This window comes from Crocuta crocuta, unplaced genomic scaffold, assembly GCF_008692635.1.
Source record: "Crocuta crocuta isolate KB4526 unplaced genomic scaffold, BGI_CrCroc_1.0 scaffold378, whole genome shotgun sequence".
NCBI lineage: Eukaryota > Metazoa > Chordata > Mammalia > Carnivora > Hyaenidae > Crocuta > Crocuta crocuta.
In genome coordinates, this window is record NW_027528871.1 from 468,465 (window position 1) to 476,643 (window position 8,179).

The following is an 8,179-nucleotide window of genomic DNA, read 5'->3' on the forward strand; positions in this document are numbered from 1 at the left end:
TGTCAGTTTTTCAGACCTGCCCTAATATTCCTGAATGCTCTGCTTTTTTAATCTAGGCTTTATGATTGTTCTTCAAAGATGCATTTCCTTGAAGTCACATCAGCTATGTAAATTAGTCAATTCGATTTAACAGTCAATAAAGTTGATTAGGTGGTCCTATGAAGAAGTGATTATTAACTCTGAATGTATAATTTGTCCTATAGCAGTTCAATATCCTCTAAGGAACTTTTCTTTCATAGATTTTATTTCATTTCAAGGTGGAACAAAACTGATCGACTTCATTGATTGGAGCTAATATAATATGAAGTTTAAAACATAAAATGTGACACTGATCCACCGCTTTGGATCCACTGCTTTGGACGCCACGATGGCGTCACACAGAGAGTTAAGGTAATATGTCTCTTTCAGCTCTCTTGTCTAAATGGTAATGATTTTACTAACTAATAATAAGTATTCTTAATACATGTTATCATGATTCTAAATGGAAATGATTTTACTAACTAATAATAAGTATTCTTAATACATGTTATCATGATTCTAAATGGAAATGATTTTACTAACTAATAATAAGTATTCTTAATACATGTTATCATGAGTAGCTATAAAATGCTTAGAGGTTTTAATAAACATTCGTTCTTAGATAAGATAAACAGCCTAATGTGGTCAGATAAGACTTTAAATATAAAATGTCTGGATTTTACACTGTATTTTCTGATTACAAAAAGTAACCACAGAAATTTATAAATACAGAAATTAATAGTGGAACCTGCCATATTAGCTTGTAAACATACTTTATCTCAAGTAATAGTGTACATTTGTTGGTCACAGGATTTGCCAAATTTAATCACATTATTTACACAAATATTTTCTTTTATTATTATTTTTTTTTACAAACAGTTTATTGTCAAATTAGTTTCCACATAACACCCAGTGCTCATCCCCACAAGTGCCCNGTCTTGTATTTCAACGTTTACTTCCTTCCCCAGTTCGGGGAAGTTCTCTGCTATAATTTGTTCCAGGACTCCTTCAGCACCTTTCCCCCTCACTTCCTCTCCTGGGATTCCTATGATATGGATATTGTTGCCTTTGACCATGTCGCTGAGCTCTCGAACTCTTCTTTTGTGTTCCTGGATCAGTTTGTCTCTTTTTTTGTCAGCTTCTTGTTTTTCTATAATGGTGTCTTCTAAATCACTTATTCTCCTTTCTGCCTCTTCAATCCGCGCATTGGAAGCTTCTAATTTATTATATATCTCATTTATCGCATTTTTTAATTCTTCATGCCTATTTTTATTTTCCATTCTGTCTGTAGCCATGGTTTCTTTGATGTCCCCTATGTTTTTTTCAAGCCCAGCTATTAATTTTACCATTATTATTCTAAAATCTTGTTCAGTTATGCTGCTGATATCTGTTTTGAGCAGTTCATTAGCTGTCATTTCTTCTTGGAGTTTCTTTGGAGGAGAGGTCTTTCGTTTCGTCATTTTAGTTAGCTTTCCGGCTCTTGTTGGTTTTAAAGACCTGTTATGCTCTCTGTTTCTATGAGCGCTGGTATATCCAAGAAGACTCTTTGACTTTCCAGGGCCTATCCTTTCAGAGAGTGTTTTTTGAATGGTATCCCCTGGTCTCTCTTGTTGGGACCTTGGTTATTTTATTTTCCTATTCGTAGTGATATTTGGGACTCTCCACCTTGTGTACTCTAGCTTGTTTCTTGAGGTAGCCCTGGAAAAGAAAACAGACAGACAAACACACAGGGAGCAGGAGCACACAAACGCACAGGCTAATTCAACTAACATGCAAAGCGAGAGGGAAAACGAAAAAGTTAAGAGAAAAGACGGAGGAGGGAGGGCGAATAATAGGGAGTATAAAATACATAAAAGGGTCAAAAAGGAGAAAAGAAAAGGAAAAAAGAAGAAAACCGATGGACAACGAACGGTTTAAAGCATATAACCGGATTTCCCAGCTACAGTTAAATAGCCGTGTGTATGCAGTGCTGGTTGAAGAGCATAGAGAAAGAGAGAGAAGGCAGGGCAGGATGAAGCAAAATTGGAAACAGAATGAACAGGCAGAAGGGATACGAAGCTTTTTTCAAAGAGGTAAAGGGTAGAATATGGTTGGACAGGTGAGAGAAGAATTCTGGTATTATCCAGAGAAACTATATAATCTAATTACTCCTGAGAGAAAGAGATGAAAAGGTCGGGAGGTGTAGAATTTACATTTACAGAATGGACTAAATNGACCTCTCCCAGCCAGCCGGGAGCCCGCACAAAGCAGCAAATTGCGAGTGCAGCCCCTCCTGGGCGACTTGGAGCGTGGAGGGGCCTGACGCGCAGGTATTTTGTGCGCAAAGATTTTCTACACCCCGAGTGGAGGTTTTTCCCCCGAGCGGAGGTTTTTCTGTTTCGGACTCTCTTTTTCCCCTTTCACTCCCCACAGAGGGGGTGGCCCGTCTCTCCAGTCCCCAATTCAGGCCCAATTTTTACTTCCCCAGTTCGCACTCACGTTAGAAGCTTTCTCAGTGGAGTCTGTGTCCTTTCTCTCCCAATCTCTTGGGTGTGGTACTGTTTCCTATGGCTTCAGATCTTTTCCGTGTGATGCCTGGGCGCGAGTGCAGGTACGGAGCACCCTACTTCTCCGCCATCTTGCCCCTCCCCTTGCTTCCTTTCTACACAAATATTTTCTAAATATTAAAATTAAAATCAAAATATTAAAATATGTATTTTCTAAGTCTCAGAAAAAAAAAATAGGTCTCTGGGGAAATTGAGCCCTGTTGCCAAATTCACAGCTGGCCGCATTCTCCTGGAAGGGTAGGTTCTCTAAGAGGGCCTCAGGTTTCCAGTCCACTCTCCGCAGAAAATAAACTCCATTCATTTTCATGATTGTCTCAACTTTCTGTGTACCTGTATTTTAAAAATGTGTTTTAGGAATGCTCAATGTTGGGGCACCTGGGTGGCTCAGTTGGTTAAACATCCAACTTCAGCTCAGGGCATGATCTCATGGTTCATGAGTTCGAGCCCCGCATCAGGCTCTGGATCCTGCTTTGGATTCTGTGTCTCCCTCTCTTCCGCCCCTTCTCTGCTCCCACTCTGTCTCTCTCTGTCTCTCAAAAAATAAATAAACCTTAAAAAAATTTTAGAATGTTCAGTGTTTTAGGTCTAGGTCCAGAAATGCAGAACCTGTGACCAGGATCCAAGTGCATCAGCTTTGTTGGGAGAGTATTCTTCAGGGAACACCTACAGGGGAAGAGACAGAGCAGGATTTGGTCTTACATAAAGTCTATCTTTGGTCTTATCCACAGAGAGACTCTTTTGGACTATCAACAACTGGTCTATTTTTATCACCATACATCAGGTAGCCATTGACTAAGGGCTGCTGTTGGCATTGGAACATCCCTGGTGTCCCCTCCATTCAGCAGGAGACAGTTCTCCAGTGAAGGTAAACCTATGAGGTGCAGCAGCTGACAGGATCAGACAAAATCAACTGTTCAGAGATTTAAGTTTCGTTCCCTTACTTCAATACAGCACCTTGTAGTGATGAAGGTACAGTTTAGTGTTGAAGAGTATAAATGCTTGAAGCGTGTGCCTGAATTAAAATTCAGACTCTACCCCTTAGAGATTGTTAGGGGTAGGTTAACTTTTTGTGTCTTACATTTATAATATCTTCATCACAGTACATTTGTAAAGGTTAAATAAGGCTATAAATGTTAAGAATTCAAAACTGTCCTGAATTAAGCAATATATAAATGTTGTCCATTACCATTATTATTTTTAATTCTTTATGAAAGTTAATGGGTAACCAGAAAGTGTATTAGATTAGGTACCCACCCCCCTAAATAGAATACTGAACATGCTTCTTTGAAAGCTGGCTTTATAATTAAAAGTACTGTATTAGGTATCTTTTAACATATTCATAATAAATTAATATTTTGTTCATTTCTTCCAGATGGTAATTTTGATTATTTTCATTTTTTAAAGATTTTTAATGTTTGTTTGTTTGTTGAGAGAGAGAGAGGGAGAAAGAGAGAGAGAGAGCATGAGCTGGGTAGAGGCGGAGAGAGAGGAAGACACAGAATCCCAAGCAGGCTCCAGGGCTGAGCTGTCAGCACAGAGCCTCACCTGGGACTTGAACTCACCAATGGTGAGATCATGACCTTAGCCGAAATCTGTTGCTTAACTGACTGAGCCACCCAGGTGCCCCTGATTATTTTCTACTTCAGCAATTGTTAACAACTTTGCAATAAAGTTTTCCAAATAATTGTTATGGAGAAAGAATTATATTTTTATTAAAAACCTAAAACTTGAATTTTTATGGGAAAGCATATTTTAAAGTTTTAGGTGACTTTTATCAGATAGTCTTCTGGAATATTCAACAATATTTTACTATAAGTGTATTATAATGCTTAATTCCCATCAAAATATACACTTTCCATCCATGTACATACTATATATTTTTTCTTTTTGTAAATCTAGTAGGTTAAAAATATCTTTCATATTTCAATACTTTTCAATAACATAGTAAAAAAGATCAACAACAGAATTCTGTCAAATTCTGTTGTTGATCTTTTTTACTATGTTATTAAATATTTTCTATGGCTTCTATTCTGTTATGTACATTTGTAAGTTTTCCGCATCAGTTGTGTATAATTATAACTAATTAGTCTCCATTTATTAAATTAGAGGCATTTTCATATGTTAATATGTTGACCATTCTATATCCATGCTGTAATGACTCTTATAATTTTGAAAACTCCTATAATTTTAGAAACTTCAATACTGGATTAAAGTGGTTGCAATTGGTATCTTCATTTTTTTTTTCATGATATATATCATTTTAGCCTTTTTAAAAACAAGTATTTGATTTTATTTTCTCTAGTGTAGTTCTTTTTATTCTATTTTTTATTTACCTTTTTATTTTCTTCCTTCCACAGGTTTACCTAACTTCTTAATACGGATATAAGTTCATGAACTTAACATTTTTTTTCTCACTAATATTTGCCTCTAAGGTTATATGATTTAGCAGCATTGAAAACATAAGTATTAATATGTATTCTTTTTCTTATCATCAGTTAAACAATTTATATTTTCGATTAGGTTTCTTTGATTAATTTTATTTTTGATTAATTAAATTGTGATTAATTTTTATTTAATAGAATAATTTGCTAATTTACCAAATTATTCCTGGTTTGTATATTGGATATTCTAGTTATATATTGGATGCTAATTTCAAATTAATTGTTTTGTATACCAAAACATACATTTGTAGGTATTGTAATTTGTTTTCTGGACAATGTATGGTCAATTTTTTTTCAAATGTTTTGTATATTTTGTGAAAGAACATAAATCTGATGATACTAAATCTATGTCTCTATGAATTTCTGGGTAGTTTTTGCTTCAAATTTCTTAAGTCATATGAATATGCATATCCAAATTTAGTATGTTGTACCTTATATTATTACTAGTATGGTTTGTTAGGAATTATATCATCCCTAAATATCTTAAATGTAACAGATCTGCATTTTAATTGGTACTTTTACTATCACCTCAAGCACTGCATCAAACTGTAGATAACCTATTCCACTATCCATCATGAATATTCTATGACTGTCCTGTATTTTACTTAAATATATAACTCAAGTCCCAGTTAAATTATAATAGAGTAGTTTTCCAATTGTTCACACTATCATAGTGATTTGCATACATTTACATGAATATCTATACAAATATATAAATTGCATATATTTTACATCTGTAATCCAGTGGCAATTTCTCTAAGGTTTTATTCCTGTGTTTTGAACTAAAAATTTCTTTAAAATTTCTTTCTTTATTTTTATATGGGGGCCACTGGGGGTCTTAATTTTTTGATATCTTTCTATAAGTTTGAAAAACTTTAAGCTGTTATCTATTATTGAATTACTTCCACCACATTGTCCACTTTGTTTCTTACTGAGAAATAATTACATGTATATTAAGCCTCTGTAATCCTGTCTCCTCATATCTGAGGAGAACATTCAAAAATCAGCTCAAATATCACCTTTTGAAATGGTTTCTTAATTTTTTTTTATTTGAGTGAGAGAGAGAGAGAGAGCACAAGCAGGGGAGAGGGGCAGAGGGAAAGAAAGATAATCCAAAGCAGGCTCCCTGTGAAGCTCCACATGGGACTGGATCCTACAACCCCAGGATCATGAGCCTACCTGAAATCAAGAGTTGGGCACTTAACTGGCTGAGCCACCGAGGCAACCCTGAAATAGTTTCTTATACTCTTATTTATATGAGCCCTTTCTCTCACTTTTTTGAGAGAGAGAGAGACAGAGACAGAGCACAAGTGGGGGAGGGGCAGAGGGAGAGTGAGACACAGAATCTGAAGCAGGCTCTGGGGTCTGAGCTGACAGCACAGAGCCTAACATGGGGCTCAAAGCCACGAACCATGAGATCATGACCTGAGCTGAAGTCAAGGCTTAATCTACTGAGCCACCCAGGTGCCCCATATTAGACCTTTCTCTTAATCTTCCTAAGATATTATCTGACTTATTTATTTAGTAGTTACTAGCTCCAGTCCAACGTTAATTATATGAGGAAAAAGATTTAACACATTTTGTTCTTCAGTTACACCTATCCTGAGGGCATAAGAAACTAACAAATACTGAATATGCTCTAATAAATAGAGGTTGGTGAGAAAAACATAGTTATTGTTAAAAGTTAAACTAATCTGGTGCGCCTGTGTGGCTCAGTAGGTTAAGCATCCAACTCTTGATTTTGCCTTAGGACGTGATCTCACAATTGGTGACATCAAGTGCCTAATGGGTCTCCCTGTGCTGACAGCCTGGACCCTGCTTGGGATTCTCTCTCCCTCTATCTCTGCCCCTGCCCCACTCGTGCACTTTCTCTCTCTCTCTCTTTCAAAATAAATAAACTTAAAAAAATATTAAACCAATTTAAGATCAGACAGGTAACGAAGTGTAGTATATTTCAAGAGACCATATCAAAAACTAACTTTGTCATTTAATAAATCTGTCTTTAGCAAATCACTTACTGTTTGAACTTCAGTTTCTTTATCTGTAAAATAAGGATTAATAATAATGTCATCAAATATTATACAATTACATTAACAAATGTTCACATATCATTTAATATAATTCCTGCCACATAAGTAAGTTTTTTTTCTAAATTTCTTTTATGTTTTATTTATTTCTAGGAAAGAGAGAGAGAGACAGTGTGAGCAGGGGAGGGTCAGAGAGAGAGGGAGTCACAGACTGAAACAGGCTCCAGGCTCCGAGCTGGCAGTCAGCACAGTGCCCGACGCGGGGCTTGAACCCACGAACCTCGAGATCATGACCTAAGCGAAAGTCGGACAATTAACCGACTAAGCCGCCCAGGTGCCCCAACATAAGTAAGTTTTTAATTATTTTTGGGCAATGCTAGAATAATATACAGGCATACACTGAGCCAAAATTGTCATTTCATCAATTTGGACATATGATCAAAGTTTACTTTTTTAATCTTAGAGTTGTAGGTAACTTTTGTGAAATGATTAATTATAACAAGTTCATTCAGTTCTTATATCTATTCCAGATGATGAAAATCCAGGACTATTTTTAAAAATTAACTCTCAGTAGTTTGATGGACTCTTACTTTTCCACGTGTATGACTTCATCATGGGCAGCTTAATAACCTGTTCTATGATTTCATTTATGTTTATGATGCAAACATTATTCTAAGCAGGCTTTTACTCAGTAGTGTTCCCAGACTTACTTTTAATGTTAAAATAATATCATTCAGAACTTTAAAACTGCATTTTAACTGAGAACAAACTGAAGGCTGATGGGGGTGGGGAAGTGGGGAAGGGGGTGATGGGCGTGGAGGAGGGCACTTGTGGGGCTGAGCCCTGGGTATTATATGGAAACCAATTTAACAATAAACTATGAAAAAAAAACAAGAAAAAAATTTAAAAAATGAAACTGCATTTTAACCCAAGAGCCATGCTAATATTATCCATTTCTATCAAGTGCAAATTCTGTAAAGCAAGCTCCAGCTTGGTATTAAAATTAGACTCTCCTTCAATGTTTTCTTGTTGTCTGTCAAAGAATAGGAAGTTTAGCGCAATAGAGATGTGAAAAAATGCATATGATTATTATCATCTAAGTAATTAACAGTGTCAACATAGAAGTCATAAAGAAATATGCCACAGT

General features: G+C 35.9%; 1 pseudogene; it reads right to left on the reverse strand.

Annotated features, from left to right (window-relative positions):
- Positions 1-8,179, reverse strand: part of LOC144225299 (protein downstream neighbor of Son-like) — a 40,458-nt pseudogene that overhangs the window by 19,097 nt on the left and 13,182 nt on the right.